Source organism: Coffea eugenioides, unplaced genomic scaffold (genome assembly GCF_003713205.1).
Source record: "Coffea eugenioides isolate CCC68of unplaced genomic scaffold, Ceug_1.0 ScVebR1_2499;HRSCAF=3536, whole genome shotgun sequence".
Classification (NCBI taxonomy): Eukaryota; Viridiplantae; Streptophyta; class Magnoliopsida; order Gentianales; family Rubiaceae; genus Coffea; species Coffea eugenioides.
The window spans coordinates 21,249-40,773 of record NW_020862991.1 but is presented as its reverse complement, the minus strand read 5'-3'; the positions used below and the strand labels follow the sequence as shown (position 1 = coordinate 40,773).

Genomic DNA, 19,525 nt, shown 5'->3' with positions numbered 1-19,525 from the left:
TTACAAAAGAATGCATCATTGTGATCATGGATTTCCCACTAACTAGCTACTAGTGGACCACTAGTGAAAGCATTTGCATTCAAGTCTTCTTTGCAGCATTTTACTGGCTTTGCAGGTTTTGACTTCTGAGAGTTCTAAAACAGATATAGCCAGTTTGAGGAGAAAAAAATTTTAAACATGACCAAGAGCTTAGTAGCTGTTGGCATATGGAAAGGTAAATAATGTTCCGCAATTCGTCTTCCTTTTTCTGCATTTCCCTTATTTATTGTTACATATCTTTATATAGGTTCTTTCAATTTCTAGGAACCTTGATTAATTGAGGGTTAGGTTGTATAATGGAGCACATACAATGCTTAATGTGATAGCTAATAGATTCATGACATCTTCAAAATTGTGGACACCTCGACCGGTTCGGCCAAGATTCAACTTCACATCGACATATCCTATGTATCTGAGGTTAACATAAGTTTCGACTTATTGACATTTAGTTGATATTTGACATGATTGATGTGAGTCAACACATAGTGTAGATCTATTTTTGGTACTACTGCTCTACTCTACTCTATGAGATTAGACTACACAACTAGACCTCATCATCTAGTCCCCTATTTCCACTAATATAAATACTAGTCATTTGTTAAATTACAAGACATGCACTCTAGCCTATCCAAGCTTATACAAGCCAAATACATATCTGACTTAGGTATTGGAGTGATCTCAAGGCGAAAGCCCCGACCTCCATTTTCCAGCGTTGTAGGTGAGCTTTTATCGCACACCGGTTCGGCTCGGCCTCGCGGAACCTCGGTTGCACAAAAACGACGTACAGCTGAGACATTGCTTATGTACTACCAAACTGTGATTGTTTTGTTGGCTATTATATGTTTCTTTTGCCCTTTATGATGGGTGCTGAGAATGCTTACCTCGATCATCGTCAAGGCCGAGATCATCTCACTTCGTCCGTCAAACCATCGGCTGATTGAAGCGAGCATTTGTACTCTCATCAAGTTGGGGAAAGACCGAACTCCTCGCAAGTTGGATATGGTCAAAGCTGGCATCATTGATAGTTGTCTTGTGCTACTCCCTACTGCACCTAGTACCCTGTGCTCAACAATAGCAGAACTTTTCCGTATACTGACAAATAGTAGTGCAATTTCAAAAAGCTCAGCTGCCGCAAAAATTGTAGAACCTCTGTTCTTGTTGTTGCTTCGGGCAGACTTCAACCTTTGGGGACAACACAGTGCGCTGCAAGCACTGGTTAATATATTAGAGAAGCCGCAAAGCCTTGCAACCTTAAAACTTACCCCCAGCCAAATCATCGAGCCTCTGATTACATTTCTGGAATCCCCATCTCAAGCTATCCAGCAGCTTGGGACAGAATTGCTCTCCCATCTGCTTGAACAAGAGCATTTTAAGCAAGATATAACAACAAAAAATGCTATTGTGCCCCTTGTACAACTTGCAGGGATCGGAATATTAAGCTTGCAGCAAACTGCAATAAAGGCCTTGGAAAGTATCTCTTTAAGCTGGCCAGAGGCTGTTGCTGATGCTGGTGGTATTTTTGAGCTTGCGAGGGTTATTATTCAAGATGAACCCGAACCATCTGACACATTACTGGAATCAGCAGCTCTGGTTCTCTCTAATGTTCTGCGCTCTAATCCAGACTATTACTTCAAAGTTCCACTGGTGGTTCTTGTGAAAATGTTGCACTCGGTACAAGAGGGCACAGTTAAACTTGCTCTTGATGCACTGATTGTTCAAGAAAAGACTGATGCTGCAAGTGCTGAACTGATGGTCGAAGCTGGTGCTGTAGATCCTCTACTAGATCTGTTAAGATCTCATCAATGTGAAGAAGCCTCAGGAAAACTGATTGAAGCTTTATTTAATAATGCACGAGTACGAGAGATGAAGGTATCTAAATACGCTATAGCACCCCTAGCACAGTATTTACTGGATCCACAAACTCGGTCACAGTCTGGTAGGCTTCTTGCAGCTCTTGCTCTTGGTGATCTCTCCCAGCATGAAGGACTTGCCAGAGCCAGTAGTTCTGTATCAGCCTGTCAAGCACTAATAAGCTTGCTTGAGGATCAACCAACAGAAGAGATGATTATGGTGGCGATTTGTGCATTACAAAACTTTGTCATGCATAGTCGTACCAATAGAAGAGCTGTTGCTGAAGCAGGAGGTATATTGGTAATTCAGGAAATGCTATTGAACTGGGTAGTTTAAACGAATAAAGCGAAAGGAAAATGGCGGGTGCCATCATACCAGCATTAATGCACCGGATCCCATCAGAACTCCGAAGTTAAGCGTGCTTAGGCGAGAGTAGTACTAGGATGGGTGACCCCCTGGGAAGTCCTCGTGTTGCACCCCTCTTTTTTTTGTTTCGAAATCCAAATTTCCTATTCGTTCTTTATCCTGTAGTAATTTAGCTCCGACGGAACGATTGCTTTATATTTTGTTTCTTGTCGAAGCATGAAGGCGGGTCTGAAGGCGCGAGACAAATCAGGAACGGTATTGCTCGACCAAAGCCCGGATCGTCGCTCAAATTTGTCGGCGCAAATGAATCACCGCAAGCGTGAAGAATTGATTTCATGATAATTTAGAGTTGCGGGATGAGGGAAAAAAATAGGGTGCAAATCAATAACAAAAAGAAATATAAAGTAAATAAATAAAAGGATAAGAGGAAAATGCTTGAATTGACGCTTAAAATTAATTTCGGTCTAGAAAAGCCACACTGCTTCGCAGGACGGGGTATTTTAAAAGTATAAAGCGAAAGGAACATGGCGGGTGCGATCATACCAGCACTAATGCACCGGATCCCATCAGAACTCCGAAGTTAAGCGTGTTTGGGCGAGAGTAGTACTAGGATGGGTGACCCCCTGGGAAGTCCTCGTGTTGCACTCTCATTTTTGTTTCGAAATCCAAATTTCCTATTCGTTCTTTATCCTGTAGTAATTTAGCTCCGTCGGAACGATTGCTTTATATTTTGCTTCTTGTCGAAACATGAAGGCGGGTCTGAAGGCGCGAGACAAATCAGGAACGGTACGGTTCGATCAAAGCCCGGATCGTCGCTCAAATTTGTGGGCGCAAATGTATCACCGCAAGCGTGAAGGATTGATTTCATGATAATTTAGAGTTGCGGGATGAGGGAAAAAAATAAGGTGCATATCAATAACAAAAAAAATGTAAAGTAAATAAATAAAAGGATAAGAGGAAAATGCTTGAATCGAAGCTTAAAATGAATTTCGGTCTCGAAAAGCCACACTGTTTCGCAGCACGGGGTGGTTTAAAAGAATAAAGCGAAAGGAACATGGCGGGTGCGATCATACCAGCACTAATGCACCGGATCCCATCAGAACTCCGAAGTTAAGCGTGTTTGGGCGAGAATAGTACTAGGATGGGTGACCCCCTGGGAAGTCCTCGTGTTGCACCCCTCTCTTTTTTGTTTCGAAATCCAAATTTCCTATTCGTTCTTTATCCTGTAGTAATTTAGCTCCGTCGGAACGATTGCTTTATATTTTGCTTCTTGTCGAAGCATGAAGGCGGGTCTGAAGGCGCGAGACAAATCAGTAACGGTACGGCTCGATCAAAGCCCGGATCGTTGCTCAAATTTGTGGGCGCAAATGTATCACCGCAAGCGTGAAGGATTGATTTCATGATAATTTAGAGTGCGTGATGAGGAAAAAAATAAGGTGCATATCAATTAACAAAAAAAATGTAAAGTAAATAAATAAAAAGGAATAAGACGGAAAATGCTTGAATCGAACTTAACATGAATTTCCGGTCTCGAAAAGCCACACTGTTTCGGCAGCACGGGGTGGTTTAAAAGAATAAAGCGAAAGGAACATGGGGGTGCGATCATACCAAGCACTAATGGCACCGGATCCCATCAGAACTCCGAAGTTAAGCGTGTTTGGGCGAGAATAGGTATAGGATGTGTGACCCCCTGGGAAGTCCTTTCGTGTTGCACCCCTCTTTTTTTTTGTTTCGAAATCAATTCCTATTGTTCTTATCCTGTATAATTTAGCTCCGTCGAACGATTGCTTTAAATTTTGCTTCTTGTCGAAGCATGGGCGGGTCTGAAGGCGCGAGACAAATCAGTAACGGTACGGCTCGATCAAAGCCCGGATCGTCGCTCAAATTTGTGGGCGTAAATTTATCACCGCAAGCGTGAAGGATTGATTTCATGATAATTTAGAGTTGCGGTATGAGGGAAAAAAACAGGGTGCAAATCAAGAACAAAAAAAAACATAAAGTAAATAAATAAAAGGATAAGAGAAAAATGCTTGAATTGACGTTTAAAATGAATTTCGGTCTAGAAAAGCCACACTGCTTCGCAGGACTGGGTAGTTGAAAGGAATAAAGCGAAAGGAAAATGGCGGGTGCGATCATACCAGCATTAATGCACCGGATTCCATCAGAACTCCGAAGTTAAGCGTGCTTAGGCGAGAGTAGTACTAGAATGGGTGACCCCCTGGGAAGTCCTCGTGTTGCACCCCTCTTTTTTTTGTTTCGAAATCCAAATTTCCTATTCGTTCTTTATCCTGTAGTAATTTAGCTCCGTCGGAACGATTGCTTTATATTTTGCTCTTTGTCGAAGCATGAAGGCGGGTCTGAAGGCGCGAGACAAATCAGGAACGGTATTGCTCGATCAAAGCCCGGATCGTCGCTCAAATTTGTCGGCGCAAATGTATCACCGCAAGCGTGAAGGATTGATTTCATGATAATTTAGAGTTGCGGGATGAGGGAAAAAAATAGGGTGCAAATCAATAACAAAAAAAATATAAAGTAAATAAATAAAAAGATAAGAGGAAATGCTTGAATTGAAGCTTAAAATGAATTTCGGTCTAGAAAAGCCACACTGTTTCGCAGCACGGGGTGGTTTAAAAGAATAAAGCGAAAGGAACATGGCGGGGGCGATCATACCAGCACTAATGCACCGGATCCCATCAGAACTCCGAAGTTAAGCGTGCTTGGGCGAGAGTAGTACTAGGATGCGTGACCCCCTGGGAAGTCCTCGAGTTGCACCCCTCTCTTTTTTGTTTCGAAATCAAAATTTCCTATTCGTTCTTTATCCTGTAGTAATTTAGCTCCGTCGGAAAGATTGCTTTATATTTTGCTTCTTGTTGAAGCATGAAGGCGGGTCTGAAGGCGCGAGAAAAATCAGTAACGGTACGGCTCGATCAAAGCTCGGATCGTCGCTCAAATTTTTTGGCGCAAATGTATCACCGCAAGCGTGAAGGATTGATTTCATGATAATTTAGAGTTGCGGGATGAGGGAAAAAAACAGGGTGCAAATCAATAACAAAAAAAAATATAAAGTAAATAAATAAAAGGATAAGAGAAATGCTTGAATTGACGCTTAAAATGAATTTCGGTCTAGAAAAGCCACACTGCTTCGCAGGACGGGGTAGTTTAAAAGAATAAAGCGAAAGGAACATGGCGGGTGCGATCATACCAGCACTAGTGCACCGGATCCCATCAGAACTCCGAAGTTAAGCGTGCTTGGGCGAGAGTAGTACTAGGATGGGTGACCCCCTGGGAAGTACTCGTGTTGCACCTCTCTCTTTTTTGTTTCGAAATCCAAATTTCCTATTCGTTCTTTATCCTGTAGTAATTTAGCTCCGTCGGAACGATTGCTTTATATTTTGTTTCTTGTCGAAGCATGAAGGCGGGTCTGAAGGCGCGAGACAAATCAGGAACGGTACGGTTCGATCAAAGCCCGGATCGTCGCTCAAATTTGTCGGCGCAAATGTATCACCGCAAGCGTGAAGGATTGATTTCATGATAATTTAGAGTTGCGGGATGAGGGAAAAAAACAGGGTGCAAATCAAGAACAAAAAAAAACATAAAGTAAATAAATAAAAGGATAAGAGAAAAATGCTTGAATTGACGTTTAAAATGAATTTCGGTCTAGAAAAGCCACACTGCTTCGCAGGACTGGGTAGTTGAAAGGAATAAAGCGAAAGGAAAATGGCGGGTGCGATCATACCAGCATTAATGCACCGGATTCCATCAGAACTCCGAAGTTAAGCGTGCTTAGGCGAGAGTAGTACTAGAATGGGTGACCCCCTGGGAAGTCCTCGTGTTGCACCCCTCTTTTTTTTGTTTCGAAATCCAAATTTCCTATTCGTTCTTTATCCTGTAGTAATTTAGCTCCGTCGGAACGATTGCTTTATATTTTGCTTCTGGTCGAAGCATGAAGGCGCGAGACAAATCAGGAACGGTACGGCTCGATCAAAGCCCGGATCGTCGCTCAAATTTGTCGGCGCAAATGTATCACCGCAAGCGTGAAGGATTGATTTCATGATAATTTAGAGTTGCGGGATGAGGGAAAAAAATAAGGTGCAAATCAATAACAAAAAAAATATAAAGTAAATAAATAAAAGGATAAGAGGAAATTGCTTGTATTGACGCTTAAAATGAATTTCGGTCTAGAAAAGCCACACTGCTTTTCAGAACTGGATAGTTTAAACGAATAAAGCGAAAGGAAAATGGCGGGTGCCATCATACCAGCATTAATGCACCGGATCCCATCAGAACTCCGAAGTTAAGCGTGCTTAGGCGAGAGTAGTACTAGGATGGGTGACCCCCTGGGAAGTCCTCGTGTTGCACCCCTCTTTTTTTTGTTTCGAAATCTAAATTTCCTATTCGTTCTTTATCCTGTAGTAATTAGCTTCCGACGAACGATTGTTTATATTTTGTTTTCTTGTCGAAGCCATCGAAGGCGGGTCTGAAGGCGCGAGAACAAAATCAGGAACGGTATTGCTCGACCAAAGCCCGGATCGTCGCTCAAATTTGTCGGCGCAAATGAATCACCGCAAGCGTGAAGAATTGATTTCATGATAATTTAGAGTTGCGGATGAGGGAAAAAAATAGGGTGCAAATCAATAACAAAAAGAAATATAAAGTAAATAAATGAAAGGATAAGAGGAAAATGCTTGAATTGACGCTTAAAATTAATTTCGGTCTAGAAAAGCCACACTGCTTCGCAGGACGGGGTATTTTAAAAGTATAAAGCGAAAGGAACATGGCGGGTGCGATCATACCAGCACTAATGCACCGGATCCATCAGAACTCCGAAGTTAAGCGTGCTTGGGCGAGAGTAGTACTAGGATGGGTGACCCCCTGGGAAGTCCTCGTGTTGCACTCTCATTTTTGTTTCGAAATCCAAATTTCCTATTCGTTCTTTATCCTGTAGTAATTTAGCTCCGTCGGAACGATTGCTTTATATTTTGCTTCTTGTCGAAACATGAAGGCGGGTCTGAAGGCGCGAGACAAATCAGGAACGGTACGGTTCGATCAAAGCCCGGATCGTCGCTCAAATTTGTGGGCGCAAATGTATCACCGCAAGCGTGAAGGATTGATTTCATGATAATTTAGAGTTGCGTGATGAGGGAAAAAAATAAGGTGCATATCAATAACAAAAAAAATGTAAAGTAAATAAATAAAAGGATAAGAGGAAAATGCTTGAATCGAAGCTTAAAATGAATTTCGGTCTCGAAAAGCCACACTTTTTCGCAGCACGGGGTGGTTTAAAAGAATAAAGCGAAAGGAACATGGCGGGTGCGATCATACCAGCACTAATGCACCGGATCCCATCAGAACTCCGAAGTTAAGCGTGTTTGGGCGAGAATAGTACTAGGATGTGTGACCCCCTGGGAAGTCCTCGTGTTGCACCCCTCTTTTTTTTGTTTCGAAATCCAAATTTCCTATTCGTTCTTTATCCTGTAGTAATTTAGCTCCGTCGGAACGATTGCTTTATATTTTGCTTCTTGTCGAAGCATGAAGGCGGGTCTGAAGGCGCGAGACAAATCAGTAACGGTACGGCTCGATCAAAGCCCGGATCGTCGCTCAAATTTGTGGGCGCAAATGTATCACCGCAAGCGTGAAGGATTGATTTCATGATAATTTAGAGTTGCGGGATGAGGGAAAAAAACAGGGTGCAAATCAAGAACAAAAAAAAACATAAAGTAAATAAATAAAAGGATAAGAGAAAAATGCTTGAATTGACGTTTAAAATGAATTTCGGTCTAGAAAAGCCACACTGCTTCGCAGGACTGGGTAGTTGAAAGGAATAAAGCGAAAGGAAAATGGCGGGTGCGATCATACCAGCATTAATGCACCGGATCCCATCAGAACTCCGAAGTTAAGCGTGCTTAGGCGAGAGTAGTACTAGAATGGGTGACCCCCTGGGAAGTCCTCGTGTTGCACCCCTCTTTTTTTTGTTTCGAAATCCAAATTTCCTATTCGTTCTTTATCCTGTAGTAATTTAGCTCCGTCGGAACGATTGCTTTATATTTTGCTCTTTGTCGAAGCATGAAGGCGGGTCTGAAGGCGCGAGACAAATCAGGAACGGTATTGCTCGATCAAAGCCCGGATCGTCGCTCAAATTTGTCGGCGCAAATGTATCACCGCAAGCGTGAAGGATTGATTTCATGATAATTTAGAGTTGCGGGATGAGGGAAAAAAATAGGGTGCAAATCAATAACAAAAAAAATATAAAGTAAATAAATAAAAAGATAAGAGGAAATGCTTGAATTGAAGCTTAAAATGAATTTCGGTCTAGAAAAGCCACACTGTTTCGCAGCACGGGGTGGTTTAAAAGAATAAAGCGAAAGGAACATGGCGGGGGCGATCATACCAGCACTAATGCACCGGATCCCATCAGAACTCCGAAGTTAAGCGTGCTTGGGCGAGAGTAGTACTAGGATGCGTGACCCCCTGGGAAGTCCTCGAGTTGCACCCCTCTCTTTTTTGTTTCGAAATCAAAATTTCCTATTCGTTCTTTATCCTGTAGTAATTTAGCTCCGTCGGAAAGATTGCTTTATATTTTGCTTCTTGTTGAAGCATGAAGGCGGGTCTGAAGGCGCGAGAAAAATCAGTAACGGTACGGCTCGATCAAAGCTCGGATCGTCGCTCAAATTTTTTGGCGCAAATGTATCACCGCAAGCGTGAAGGATTGATTTCATGATAATTTAGAGTTGCGGGATGAGGGAAAAAAACAGGGTGCAAATCAATAACAAAAAAAAATATAAAGTAAATAAATAAAAGGATAAGAGAAATGCTTGAATTGACGCTTAAAATGAATTTCGGTCTAGAAAAGCCACACTGCTTCGCAGGACGGGGTAGTTTAAAAGAATAAAGCGAAAGGAACATGGCGGGTGCGATCATACCAGCACTAGTGCACCGGATCCCATCAGAACTCCGAAGTTAAGCGTGCTTGGGCGAGAGTAGTACTAGGATGGGTGACCCCCTGGGAAGTACTCGTGTTGCACCTCTCTCTTTTTTGTTTCGAAATCCAAATTTCCTATTCGTTCTTTATCCTGTAGTTAATTTAGCTCCGTCGGAACGATTGCTTTATATTTTGCTTCTTGTCGAAGCATGAAGGCGGGTCTGAAGGCGCGAGACAAATCAGGAACGGTACGGTTCGATCAAAGCCCGGATCGTCGCTCAAATTTGTCGGCGCAAATGTATCACCGCAAGCGTGAAGGATTGATTTCATGATAATTTAGAGTTGCGGGATGAGGGAAAAAAACAGGGTGCAAATCAAGAACAAAAAAAAACATAAAGTAAATAAATAAAAGGATAAGAGAAAAATGCTTGAATTGACGTTTAAAATGAATTTCGGTCTAGAAAAGCCACACTGCTTCGCAGGACTGGGTAGTTGAAAGGAATAAAGCGAAAGGAAAATCGCGGGTGCGATCATACCAGCATTAATGCACCGGATCCCATCAGAACTCCGAAGTTAAGCGTGCTTAGGCGAGAGTAGTACTAGAATGGGTGACCCCCTGGGAAGTCCTCGTGTTGCACCCCTCTTTTTTTTGTTTCGAAATCCAAATTTCCTATTCGTTCTTTATCCTGTAGTAATTTAGCTCCGTCGGAACGATTGCTTTATATTTTGCTTCTTGTCGAAGCATGAAGGCGCGAGACAAATCAGGAACGGTACGGCTCGATCAAAGCCCGGATCGTCGCTCAAATTTGTCGGCGCAAATGTATCACCGCAAGCGTGAAGGATTGATTTCATGATAATTTAGAGTTGCGGGATGAGGGAAAAAAATAAGGTGCAAATCAATAACAAAAAAAATATAAAGTAAATAAATAAAAGGATAAGAGGAAATTGCTTGTATTGACGCTTAAAATGAATTTCGGTCTAGAAAAGCCACACTGCTTTTCAGAACTGGATAGTTTAAACGAATAAAGCGAAAGGAAAATGGCGGGTGCCATCATACCAGCATTAATGCACCGGATCCCATCAGAACTCCGAAGTTAAGCGTGCTTAGGCGAGAGTAGTACTAGGATGGGTGACCCCCTGGGAAGTCCTCGTGTTGCACCCCTCTTTTTTTTGTTTCGAAATCTAAATTTCCTATTCGTTCTTTATCCTGTAGTAATTTAGCTCCGACGGAACGATTGCTTTATATTTTGTTTCTTGTCGAAGCATGAAGGCGGGTCTGAAGGCGCGAGACAAATCAGGAACGGTATTGCTCGACCAAAGCCCGGATCGTCGCTCAAATTTGTCGGCGCAAATGAATCACCGCAAGCGTGAAGAATTGATTTCATGATAATTTAGAGTTGCGGGATGAGGGAAAAAAATAGGGTGCAAATCAATAACAAAAAGAAATATAAAGTAAATAAATAAAAGGATAAGAGGAAAATGCTTGAATTGACGCTTAAAATTAATTTCGGTCTAGAAAAGCCACACTGCTTCGCAGGACGGGGTATTTTAAAAGTATAAAGCGAAAGGAACATGGCGGGTGCGATCATACCAGCACTAATGCACCGGATCCCATCAGAACTCCGAAGTTAAGCGTGCTTGGGCGAGAGTAGTACTAGGATGGGTGACCCCCTGGGAAGTCCTCGTGTTGCACTCTCATTTTTGTTTCGAAATCCAAATTTCCTATTCGTTCTTTATCCTGTAGTAATTTAGCTCCGTCGGAACGATTGCTTTATATTTTGCTTCTTGTCGAAACATGAAGGCGGGTCTGAAGGCGCGAGACAAATCAGGAACGGCACGGTTCGATCAAAGCCCGGATCGTCGCTCAAATTTGTGGGCGCAAATGTATCACCGCAAGCGTGAAGGATTGATTTCATGATAATTTAGAGTTGCGTGATGAGGGAAAAAAATAAGGTGCATATCAATAACAAAAAAAATGTAAAGTAAATAAATAAAAGGATAAGAGGAAAATGCTTGAATCGAAGCTTAAAATGAATTTCGGTCTCGAAAAGCCACACTGTTTCGCAGCACGGGGTGGTTTAAAAGAATAAAGCGAAAGGAACATGGCGGGTGCGATCATACCAGCACTAATGCACCGGATCCCATCAGAACTCCGAAGTTAAGCGTGTTTGGGCGAGAATAGTACTAGGATGTGTGACCCCCTGGGAAGTCCTCGTGTTGCACCCCTCTTTTTTTTGTTTCGAAATCCAAATTTCCTATTCGTTCTTTATCCTGTAGTAATTTAGCTCCGTCGGAACGATTGCTTTATATTTTGCTTCTTGTCGAAGCATGAAGGCGGGTCTGAAGGCGCGAGACAAATCAGTAACGGTACGGCTCGATCAAAGCCCGGATCGTTGCTCAAATTTGTGGGCGCAAATGTATCACCGCAAGCGTGAAGGATTGATTTCATGTAATAATTTAGAGTTGCGCGGATGAGGAAAAAAACGGGTGCAAATCAATAAACAAAAAAATAAAAGTTAAATAAATAAAAGGATAAAGAGAAAAATGCTTGAATTGACGCTTAAAATGGAATTTCGGTCTAGAAAAGCCACACTGCTTCGCAGACTGGGTAAGTTTAAAGGGAATAAAGCGAAAAGAAAATTGGCTGGGTGCGATCATACCAGCATTAATGCACCGGATCCCATCAGGACTCCGAAGTTAAGCGTGCTTAGGCGAGAGTAGTACTAGAATGGGTGACCCCCTGGGAAGTCCTCGTGTTGCACCCCTCTTTTTTTTGTTTCGAAATCCAAATTTCCTGTTCGTTCTTTATCCTGTAGTAATTTAGCTCCGTCGGAACGATTGCTTTATATTTTGCTTCTTGTCGAAGCATGAAGGCGCGAGACAAATCAGGAACGGTACGGCTCGATCAAAGCCCGGATCGTCGCTTCAAATTTGTCGGCGCAAATGTTCACCGCAAGCGTTGAAGGATTGATTTCATGATATTTTAGAGTTCGGATGAGGGAAAAAAAATAAGGTGCAAATCAATTAAAACAAAAAAAATATAAGTAAATAAATAAGGATAAGAGAAATTGCTTGTATTGACGCTTAAAATGAATTTCCGGGTCTAGAAAAGCCACACTGCTTTTCAGGAACCTGGTAGTTTTAAACGATAAAGCGAAAGGAAAATGGCAGGGTGCCATCATACCAGCATAATTGCACCGGATCCCCCCATACAGAACTCCGAAGTTAAGCGTGCTTAGGCGAGAGTAGTACTAGATGGGTGACCCCCTGGAAAGTCCCGTGTTGCACCCCTCTTTTTTTTGTTTCGAAAATCCAAATTTCCTATTCGTTCTTTATCCCTGTTAGTAATTTAGCTCTCGTCGGAACGATTGCTTTATATTTTGTTTCTTGTCGAAGCATGGAAAGGCGGGTCTGAAGCGCGAGACAAGATCAGGAACGGTATTTGCTCGACCAAAGCCCGGATCGTCGCTCAAATTTGTCGGCGCAAATGAATCACCGCAAAGCGTGAAGAATTGATTTCATGATAATTTAGAGTTGCGGGATGAGGGAAAAAAAAATAGGGTGCAAATCAATAACAAAAAGAAAATATAAAGTAAATAAATAAAAGGATAAGACGGAAAATGCTTTGAATATGACGCTTAAAATTAATTTTCGGTCTAGAAAAGCCACACTGGCTTCGCAGGACGGGTATTTTAAAGTATAAAGCGAAAGAACATGGCGGGTGCGATCATACCAGCACTAATGACCGGATCCCATCAAAACTCCGAAGTTAAGCGTGCTTGGGACGAGAGATAGTACTAGGATGGGTGACCCCTGGGAAGTCCTCGTTTGCACTCTCATTCTTGTTTCGAAATCCCAAATTTTCCATAATCGTTCTTTATCCATGTAGTATTTAGCTCCGTCGGGAACGATTGCTTTATATTTTGCTTCTTGTCGAAGCATGAAGGCGGGTCTGAAGGCGCGAGACAAATCAGGAACGGTACGGTTCGATCAAAGCCCGGATCGTCGCTCAAATTTGTGGGCGCAAATGTATCACCGCAAGCGTGAAGGATTGATTTCATGATAATTTAGAGTTGCGGAATGAGGGAAAAAAATAAGGTGCATATCAATAACAAAAAAAATGTAAAGTAAATAAATAAAAGGATAAGAGGAAAATGCTTGAATCGAAGCTTAAAATGAATTTCGGTCTCGAAAAGCCACACTTTTTCGCAGCACGGGGTGGTTTAAAAGAATAAAGCGAAAGGAACATGGCGGGTGCGATCATACCAGCACTAATGCACCGGATCCCATCAGAACTCCGAAGTTAAGCGTGTTTGGGCGAGAATAGTACTAGGATGGGTGACCCCCTGGGAAGTCCTCGTGTTGCACCCCTCTCTTTTTTGTTTCGAAATCCAAATTTCCTATTCGTTTTTTGTCCTGTAGTAATTTAGCTCCGTCGGAACGATTGCTTTATATTTTGCTTCTTGTCGAAGCATGAAGGCGGGTCTGAAGGCGCGAGACAAATCAGTAACGGTACGGCTCGATCAAAGCCCGGATCGTCGCTCAAATTTGTGGGCGTAAATTTATCACCGCAAGCGTGAAGGATTGATTTCATGATAATTTAGAGTTGCGGTATGAGGGAAAAAAACAGGGTGCAAATCAAGAACAAAAAAAAACATAAAGTAAATAAATAAAAGGATAAGAGAAAAATGCTTGAATTGACGTTTAAAATGAATTTCGGTCTAGAAAAGCCACACTGCTTCGCAGGACTGGGTAGTTGAAAGGAATAAAGCGAAAGGAAAATCGCGGGTGCGATCATACCAGCATTAATGCACCGGATCCCATCAGAACTCCGAAGTTAAGCGTGCTTAGGCGAGAGTAGTACTAGAATGGGTGACCCCCTGGGAAGTCCTCGTGTTGCACCCCTCTTTTTTTTGTTTCGAAATCCAAATTTCCTATTCGTTCTTTATCCTGTAGTAATTTAGCTCCGTCGGAACGATTGCTTTATATTTTGCTTCTTGTCGAAGCATGAAGGCGCGAGACAAATCAGGAACGGTACGGCTCGATCAAAGCCCGGATCGTCGCTCAAATTTGTCGGCGCAAATGTATCACCGCAAGCGTGAAGGATTGATTTCATGATAATTTAGAGTTGCGGGATGAGGGAAAAAAATAAGGTGCAAATCAATAACAAAAAAAATATAAAGTAAATAAATAAAAGGATAAGAGGAAATTGCTTGTATTGACGCTTAAAATGAATTTCGGTCTAGAAAAGCCACACTGCTTTTCAGAACTGGATAGTTTAAACGAATAAAGCGAAAGGAAAATGGCGGGTGCCATCATACCAGCATTAATGCACCGGATCCCATCAGAACTCCGAAGTTAAGCGTGCTTAGGCGAGAGTAGTACTAGGATGGGTGTGACCCCCTGGGAAGTCCTCGTGTTGCACCCCTCTTTTTTTTGTTTCGAAATCTAAATTTCCTATTCGTTCTTTATCCTGTAGTAATTTAGCTCCGACGGAACGATTGCTTTATATTTTGTTTCTTGTCGAAGCATGAAGGCGGGTCTGAAGGCGCGAGACAAATCAGGAACGGTATTGCTCGACCAAAGCCCGGATCGTCGCTCAAATTTGTCGGCGCAAATGAATCACCGCAAGCGTGAAGAATTGATTTCATGATAATTTAGAGTTGCGGGATGAGGGAAAAAAATAGGGTGCAAATCAATAACAAAAAGAAATATAAAGTAAATAAATAAAAGGATAAGAGGAAAATGCTTGAATTGACGCTTAAAATTAATTTCGGTCTAGAAAAGCCACACTGCTTCGCAGGACGGGGTATTTTAAAAGTATAAAGCGAAAGGAACATGGCGGGTGCGATCATACCAGCACTAATGCACCGGATCCCATCAGAACTCCGAAGTTAAGCGTGTTTGGGCGAGAGTAGTACTAGGATGGGTGACCCCCTGGGAAGTCCTCGTGTTGCACTCTCATTTTTGTTTCGAAATCCAAATTTCCTATTCGTTCTTTATCCTGTAGTAATTTAGCTCCGTCGGAACGATTGCTTTATATTTTGCTTCTTGTCGAAACATGAAGGCGGGTCTGAAGGCGCGAGACAAATCAGGAACGGCACGGTTCGATCAAAGCCCGGATCGTCGCTCAAATTTGTGGGCGCAAATGTATCACCGCAAGCGTGAAGGATTGATTTCATGATAATTTAGAGTTGCGGGATGAGGGAAAAAAATAAGGTGCATATCAATAACAAAAAAAATGTAAAGTAAATAAATAAAAGGATAAGAGGAAAATGCTTGAATCGAAGCTTAAAATGAATTTCGGTCTCGAAAAGCCACACTGTTTCGCAGCACGGGGTGGTTTAAAAGAATAAAGCGAAAGGAACATGGCGGGTGCGATCATACCAGCACTAATGCACCGGATCCCATCAGAACTCCGAAGTTAAGCGTGTTTGGGCGAGAATAGTACTAGGATGTGTGACCCCCTGGGAAGTCCTCGTGTTGCACCCCTCTTTTTTTTGTTTCGAAATCCAAATTTCCTATTGCGTTCTTTATCCTGTAGTAGATTTTTTAAGGCTCGCGTCAGGAACGATTGCTTTAATATTTTGCTTCTTGTCGAAGCATGGGCGGGTCTGAAGGCGCGGAGACAATCAGTAACGGTACGGCTCGATCAAAGCCCGGATCGTCGCTCAATTTGTGGGCCAAATGTATCGACCGCAAGCGTGAAGGATTGATTTCATGATAATTTAGAGTGGCGGGATGAGGGAAAAAAACAGGGTGCAAATCAATAACAAAAAAAAAATATAAAGTAAATAAATAAAAGGATAAGAGGAAAATGCTTGAATTGACGCTTAAAATGAATTTCGGTCTAGAAAAGCCACACTGCTTCGCAGGACGGGGTAGTTTAAAAGAATAAAGCGAAAGGAACATGGCGGGTGCGATCATACAAGCACTAATGCACCGGATCCCATCAGGATCCGAAGTTAGCGTGCTTAGGCGAGAGTAATGTACTAGAAAATGTGACCCCCTGGGAAGTCCTCGTGTTGCACCCCTTTTTTTTTTGTTTCGAAATCCAAATTTCCTATTCGTTCTTTATCCTGTAGTAATTTAGCTCCGTCGGAACGATTGCTTTATATTTTGCTTCTTGTCGAAGCATGAAGGCGGGTCTGAAGGCGCGAGACAAATCAGGAACGGTACGGCTCGATCAAAGCCCGGATCGTCGCTCAAATTTTGTCGGCGCAAATGTATCACCGCAAGCGTGAAGGATTGATTTCATGATAATTTAGAGTTGCGGGATGAGGGAAAAAAATAAGGTGCAAATCAATAACAAAAAAAATATAAAGTAAATAAATAAAAGGATAAGAGGAAATTGCTTGTATTGACGCTTAAAATGAATTTCGGTCTAGAAAAGCCACACTGCTTTTCAGAACTGGATAGTTTAAACGAATAAAGCGAAAGGAAAATGGCGGGTGCCATCATACCAGCATTAATGCACCGGATCCCATCAGAACTCCGAAGTTAAGCGTGCTTAGGCGAGAGTAGTACTAGGATGGGTGACCCCCTGGGAAGTCCTCGTGTTGCACCCCTCTTTTTTTTGTTTCGAAATCCAAATTTCCTATTCGTTCTTTATCCTGTAGTAATTTAGCTCCGACGGAACGATTGCTTTATATTTTGTTTCTTGTCGAAGCATGAAGGCGGGTCTGAAGGCGCGAGACAAATCAGGAACGGTATTGCTCGACCAAAGCCCGGATCGTCGCTCAAATTTGTCGGCGCAAATGAATCACCGCAAGCGTGAAGAATTGATTTCATGATAATTTAGAGTTGCGGGATGAGGGAAAAAAATAGGGTGCAAATCAATAACAAAAAGAAATATAAAGTAAATAAATAAAAGGATAAGAGGAAAATGCTTGAATTGACGCTTAAAATTAATTTCGGTCTAGAAAAGCCACACTGCTTCGCAGGACGGGGTATTTTAAAAGTATAAAGCGAAAGGAACATGGCGGGTGCGATCATACCAGCACTAATGCACCGGATCCCATCAGAACTCCGAAGTTAAGCGTGTTTGGGCGAGAGTAGTACTAGGATGGGTGACCCCCTGGGAAGTCCTCGTGTTGCACTCTCATTTTTGTTTCGAAATCCAAATTTCCTATTCGTTCTTTATCCTGTAGTAATTTAGCTCCGTCGGAACGATTGCTTTATATTTTGCTTCTTGTCGAAACATGAAGGCGGGTCTGAAGGCGCGAGACAAATCAGGAACGGTACGGTTCGATCAAAGCCCGGATCGTCGCTCAAATTTGTGGGCGCAAATGTATCACCGCAAGCGTGAAGGATTGATTTCATGATAATTTAGAGTTGCGTGATGAGGGAAAAAAATAAGGTGCATATCAATAACAAAAAAAATGTAAAGTAAATAAATAAAAGGATAAGAGGAAAATGCTTGAATCGAAGCTTAAAATGAATTTCGGTCTCGAAAAGCCACACTGTTTCGCAGCACGGGGTGGTTTAAAAGAATAAAGCGAAAGGAACATGGCGGGTGCGATCATACCAGCACTAATGCACCGGATCCCATCAGAACTCCGAAGTTAAGCGTGTTTGGGCGAGAGAATAGTACTAGGATGTGTGACCCCTGGGAAGTCCTCGTGTTGCACCCCTCTTTTTTTTGTTTCGAAATCCAAATTTCCTATTCGTTCTTTATCCTGTAGTAATTTAGCTCCGTCGGAACGATTGCTTTATATTTTGCTTCTTGTCGAAGCATGAAGGCGGGTCTGAAGGCGCGAGACAAATCAGTAACGGTACGGCTCGATCAAAGCCCGGATCGTCGCTCAAATTTGTGGGCGCAAATGTATCACCGCAAGCGTGAAGGATTGATTTCATGATAATTTAGAGTTGCGGGATGAGGGAAAAAAACAGGGTGCAAATCAAGAACAAAAAAAAACATAAAGTAAATAAATAAAAGGATAAGAGAAAAATGCTTGAATTGACGTTTAAAATGAATTTCGGTCTAGAAAAGCCACACTTGCTTCGCAGGACTGGGTAGTTGAAAGGAATAAAGCGAAAGGAAAATGGCGGGTGCGATCATACCAGCATTAATGCACCGGATCCCATCAGAACTCCGAAGTTAAGCGTGCTTAGGCGAGAGTAGTACTAGAATGGGTGACCCCCTGGGAAGTCCTCGTGTTGCACCCCTCTTTTTTTTGTTTCGAAATCGAAATTTTCTATTCGTTCTTTATCCTGTAGTAATTTAGCTCCGTCGGAACGATTGCTTTATATTTTGCTCCTTGTCGAAGCATGAAGGCGGGTCTGAAGGCGCGAGACAAATCAGGAACGGTATTGCTCGATCAAAGCCCGGATCGTCGCTCAAATTTGTCGGCGCAAATGTATCACCGCAAGCGTGAAGGATTGATTTCATGATAATTTAGAGTTGCGGGATGAGGGAAAAAAATAGGGTGCAAATCAATAACAAAAAAAATATAAAGTAAATAAATAAAAAGATAAGAGGAAATGCTTGAATTGAAGCTTAAAATGAATTTCGGTCTAGAAAAGCCACACTGTTTCGCAGCACGGGGTGGTTTAAAAGAATAAAGCGAAAGGAACATGGCGGGGGCGATCATACCAGCACTAATGCACCGGATCCCATCAGAACTCCGAAGTTAAGCGTGCTTGGGCGAGAGTAGTACTAGGATGCGTGACCCCCTGGGAAGTCCTCGAGTTGCACCCCTCTCTTTTTTGTTTCGAAATCAAAATTTCCTATTCGTTCTTTATCCTGTAGTAATTTAGCTCCGTCGGAAAGATTGCTTTATATTTTGCTTCTTGTTGAAGCATGAAGGCGGGTCTGAAGGCGCGAGAAAAATCAGTAACGGTACGGCTCGATCAAAGCTCGGATCGTCGCTCAAATTTTTTGGCGCAAATGTATCACCGCAAGCGTGAAGGATTGATTTCATGATAATTTAGAGTTGCGGGATGAGGGAAAAAAACAGGGTGCAAATCAATAACAAAAAAAAATATAAAGTAAATAAATAAAAGGATAAGAGAAATGCTTGAATTGACGCTTAAAATGAATTTCGGTCTAGAAAAGCCACACTGCTTCGCAGGACGGGGTAGTTTAAAAGAATAAAGCGAAAGGAACATGGCGGGTGCGATCATACCAGCACTAGTGCACCGGATCCCATCAGAACTCCGAAGTTAAGCGTGCTTGGGCGAGAGTAGTACTAGGATGGGTGACCCCCTGGGAAGTACTCGTGTTGCACCTCTCTCTTTTTTGTTTCGAAATCCAAATTTCCTATTCGTTCTTTATCCTGTAGTAATTTAGCTCCGTCGGAACGATTGCTTTATATTTTGTTTCTTGTCGAAGCATGAAGGCGGGTCTGA

At 42.4% G+C, this 19,525-nt stretch overlaps 29 non-coding genes and 4 pseudogenes across 29 annotated transcripts; all 33 read left to right on the top strand.

Annotated features, from left to right (window-relative positions):
• Positions 1 to 2,251: 2,251 nt before the first annotated feature.
• LOC113756875 lies at positions 2,252 to 2,370 on the top strand. Its single transcript, XR_003466127.1, has one exon. It is a non-coding gene; the product is annotated as a 5S ribosomal RNA (ribosomal RNA).
• Positions 2,371 to 2,785: 415 nt separating this feature from the next.
• Positions 2,786 to 2,904, top strand: LOC113756832. Its single transcript, XR_003466085.1, has one exon. It is a non-coding gene; the product is annotated as a 5S ribosomal RNA (ribosomal RNA).
• Positions 2,905 to 3,315: 411 nt separating this feature from the next.
• Positions 3,316 to 3,434, top strand: LOC113756834. The gene has a single exon (XR_003466088.1). It is a non-coding gene; the product is annotated as a 5S ribosomal RNA (ribosomal RNA).
• A 416-nt stretch (positions 3,435 to 3,850) lies between these two features.
• LOC113756827 lies at positions 3,851 to 3,973 on the top strand (annotated as a pseudogene).
• A 407-nt stretch (positions 3,974 to 4,380) lies between these two features.
• LOC113756870 lies at positions 4,381 to 4,499 on the top strand. Its single transcript, XR_003466122.1, has one exon. It is a non-coding gene; the product is annotated as a 5S ribosomal RNA (ribosomal RNA).
• A 413-nt stretch (positions 4,500 to 4,912) lies between these two features.
• LOC113756810 lies at positions 4,913 to 5,031 on the top strand. Its single transcript, XR_003466075.1, has one exon. It is a non-coding gene; the product is annotated as a 5S ribosomal RNA (ribosomal RNA).
• A 413-nt stretch (positions 5,032 to 5,444) lies between these two features.
• Positions 5,445 to 5,563, top strand: LOC113756841. Its single transcript, XR_003466095.1, has one exon. It is a non-coding gene; the product is annotated as a 5S ribosomal RNA (ribosomal RNA).
• Positions 5,564 to 5,978: 415 nt separating this feature from the next.
• Positions 5,979 to 6,097, top strand: LOC113756869. Its single transcript, XR_003466121.1, has one exon. It is a non-coding gene; the product is annotated as a 5S ribosomal RNA (ribosomal RNA).
• Positions 6,098 to 6,499: 402 nt separating this feature from the next.
• LOC113756873 lies at positions 6,500 to 6,618 on the top strand. The gene has a single exon (XR_003466125.1). It is a non-coding gene; the product is annotated as a 5S ribosomal RNA (ribosomal RNA).
• Positions 6,619 to 7,035: 417 nt separating this feature from the next.
• On the top strand, positions 7,036 to 7,153 carry LOC113756861. The gene has a single exon (XR_003466114.1). It is a non-coding gene; the product is annotated as a 5S ribosomal RNA (ribosomal RNA).
• Positions 7,154 to 7,564: 411 nt separating this feature from the next.
• Positions 7,565 to 7,683, top strand: LOC113756865. Its single transcript, XR_003466118.1, has one exon. It is a non-coding gene; the product is annotated as a 5S ribosomal RNA (ribosomal RNA).
• A 415-nt stretch (positions 7,684 to 8,098) lies between these two features.
• Positions 8,099 to 8,217, top strand: LOC113756856. The gene has a single exon (XR_003466109.1). It is a non-coding gene; the product is annotated as a 5S ribosomal RNA (ribosomal RNA).
• A 413-nt stretch (positions 8,218 to 8,630) lies between these two features.
• On the top strand, positions 8,631 to 8,749 carry LOC113756809. The gene has a single exon (XR_003466074.1). It is a non-coding gene; the product is annotated as a 5S ribosomal RNA (ribosomal RNA).
• Positions 8,750 to 9,162: 413 nt separating this feature from the next.
• On the top strand, positions 9,163 to 9,281 carry LOC113756840. The gene has a single exon (XR_003466094.1). It is a non-coding gene; the product is annotated as a 5S ribosomal RNA (ribosomal RNA).
• A 416-nt stretch (positions 9,282 to 9,697) lies between these two features.
• On the top strand, positions 9,698 to 9,816 carry LOC113756855. The gene has a single exon (XR_003466108.1). It is a non-coding gene; the product is annotated as a 5S ribosomal RNA (ribosomal RNA).
• A 402-nt stretch (positions 9,817 to 10,218) lies between these two features.
• On the top strand, positions 10,219 to 10,337 carry LOC113756872. The gene has a single exon (XR_003466124.1). It is a non-coding gene; the product is annotated as a 5S ribosomal RNA (ribosomal RNA).
• Positions 10,338 to 10,752: 415 nt separating this feature from the next.
• On the top strand, positions 10,753 to 10,871 carry LOC113756862. Its single transcript, XR_003466115.1, has one exon. It is a non-coding gene; the product is annotated as a 5S ribosomal RNA (ribosomal RNA).
• A 411-nt stretch (positions 10,872 to 11,282) lies between these two features.
• Positions 11,283 to 11,401, top strand: LOC113756864. The gene has a single exon (XR_003466117.1). It is a non-coding gene; the product is annotated as a 5S ribosomal RNA (ribosomal RNA).
• Positions 11,402 to 11,821: 420 nt separating this feature from the next.
• LOC113756867 lies at positions 11,822 to 11,940 on the top strand. The gene has a single exon (XR_003466119.1). It is a non-coding gene; the product is annotated as a 5S ribosomal RNA (ribosomal RNA).
• Positions 11,941 to 12,345: 405 nt separating this feature from the next.
• Positions 12,346 to 12,466, top strand: LOC113756823 (annotated as a pseudogene).
• A 428-nt stretch (positions 12,467 to 12,894) lies between these two features.
• LOC113756828 lies at positions 12,895 to 13,012 on the top strand (annotated as a pseudogene).
• A 415-nt stretch (positions 13,013 to 13,427) lies between these two features.
• Positions 13,428 to 13,546, top strand: LOC113756833. Its single transcript, XR_003466086.1, has one exon. It is a non-coding gene; the product is annotated as a 5S ribosomal RNA (ribosomal RNA).
• Positions 13,547 to 13,961: 415 nt separating this feature from the next.
• Positions 13,962 to 14,080, top strand: LOC113756854. Its single transcript, XR_003466107.1, has one exon. It is a non-coding gene; the product is annotated as a 5S ribosomal RNA (ribosomal RNA).
• A 402-nt stretch (positions 14,081 to 14,482) lies between these two features.
• Positions 14,483 to 14,603, top strand: LOC113756817. Its single transcript, XR_003466082.1, has one exon. It is a non-coding gene; the product is annotated as a 5S ribosomal RNA (ribosomal RNA).
• Positions 14,604 to 15,018: 415 nt separating this feature from the next.
• LOC113756831 lies at positions 15,019 to 15,137 on the top strand. The gene has a single exon (XR_003466084.1). It is a non-coding gene; the product is annotated as a 5S ribosomal RNA (ribosomal RNA).
• Positions 15,138 to 15,548: 411 nt separating this feature from the next.
• LOC113756863 lies at positions 15,549 to 15,667 on the top strand. The gene has a single exon (XR_003466116.1). It is a non-coding gene; the product is annotated as a 5S ribosomal RNA (ribosomal RNA).
• A 423-nt stretch (positions 15,668 to 16,090) lies between these two features.
• LOC113756829 lies at positions 16,091 to 16,209 on the top strand (annotated as a pseudogene).
• Positions 16,210 to 16,624: 415 nt separating this feature from the next.
• On the top strand, positions 16,625 to 16,743 carry LOC113756871. Its single transcript, XR_003466123.1, has one exon. It is a non-coding gene; the product is annotated as a 5S ribosomal RNA (ribosomal RNA).
• A 415-nt stretch (positions 16,744 to 17,158) lies between these two features.
• Positions 17,159 to 17,277, top strand: LOC113756826. Its single transcript, XR_003466083.1, has one exon. It is a non-coding gene; the product is annotated as a 5S ribosomal RNA (ribosomal RNA).
• Positions 17,278 to 17,688: 411 nt separating this feature from the next.
• LOC113756816 lies at positions 17,689 to 17,808 on the top strand. The gene has a single exon (XR_003466081.1). It is a non-coding gene; the product is annotated as a 5S ribosomal RNA (ribosomal RNA).
• A 416-nt stretch (positions 17,809 to 18,224) lies between these two features.
• On the top strand, positions 18,225 to 18,343 carry LOC113756853. The gene has a single exon (XR_003466106.1). It is a non-coding gene; the product is annotated as a 5S ribosomal RNA (ribosomal RNA).
• Positions 18,344 to 18,756: 413 nt separating this feature from the next.
• Positions 18,757 to 18,875, top strand: LOC113756879. Its single transcript, XR_003466131.1, has one exon. It is a non-coding gene; the product is annotated as a 5S ribosomal RNA (ribosomal RNA).
• A 413-nt stretch (positions 18,876 to 19,288) lies between these two features.
• LOC113756838 lies at positions 19,289 to 19,407 on the top strand. Its single transcript, XR_003466092.1, has one exon. It is a non-coding gene; the product is annotated as a 5S ribosomal RNA (ribosomal RNA).
• Positions 19,408 to 19,525: the final 118 nt, after the last annotated feature.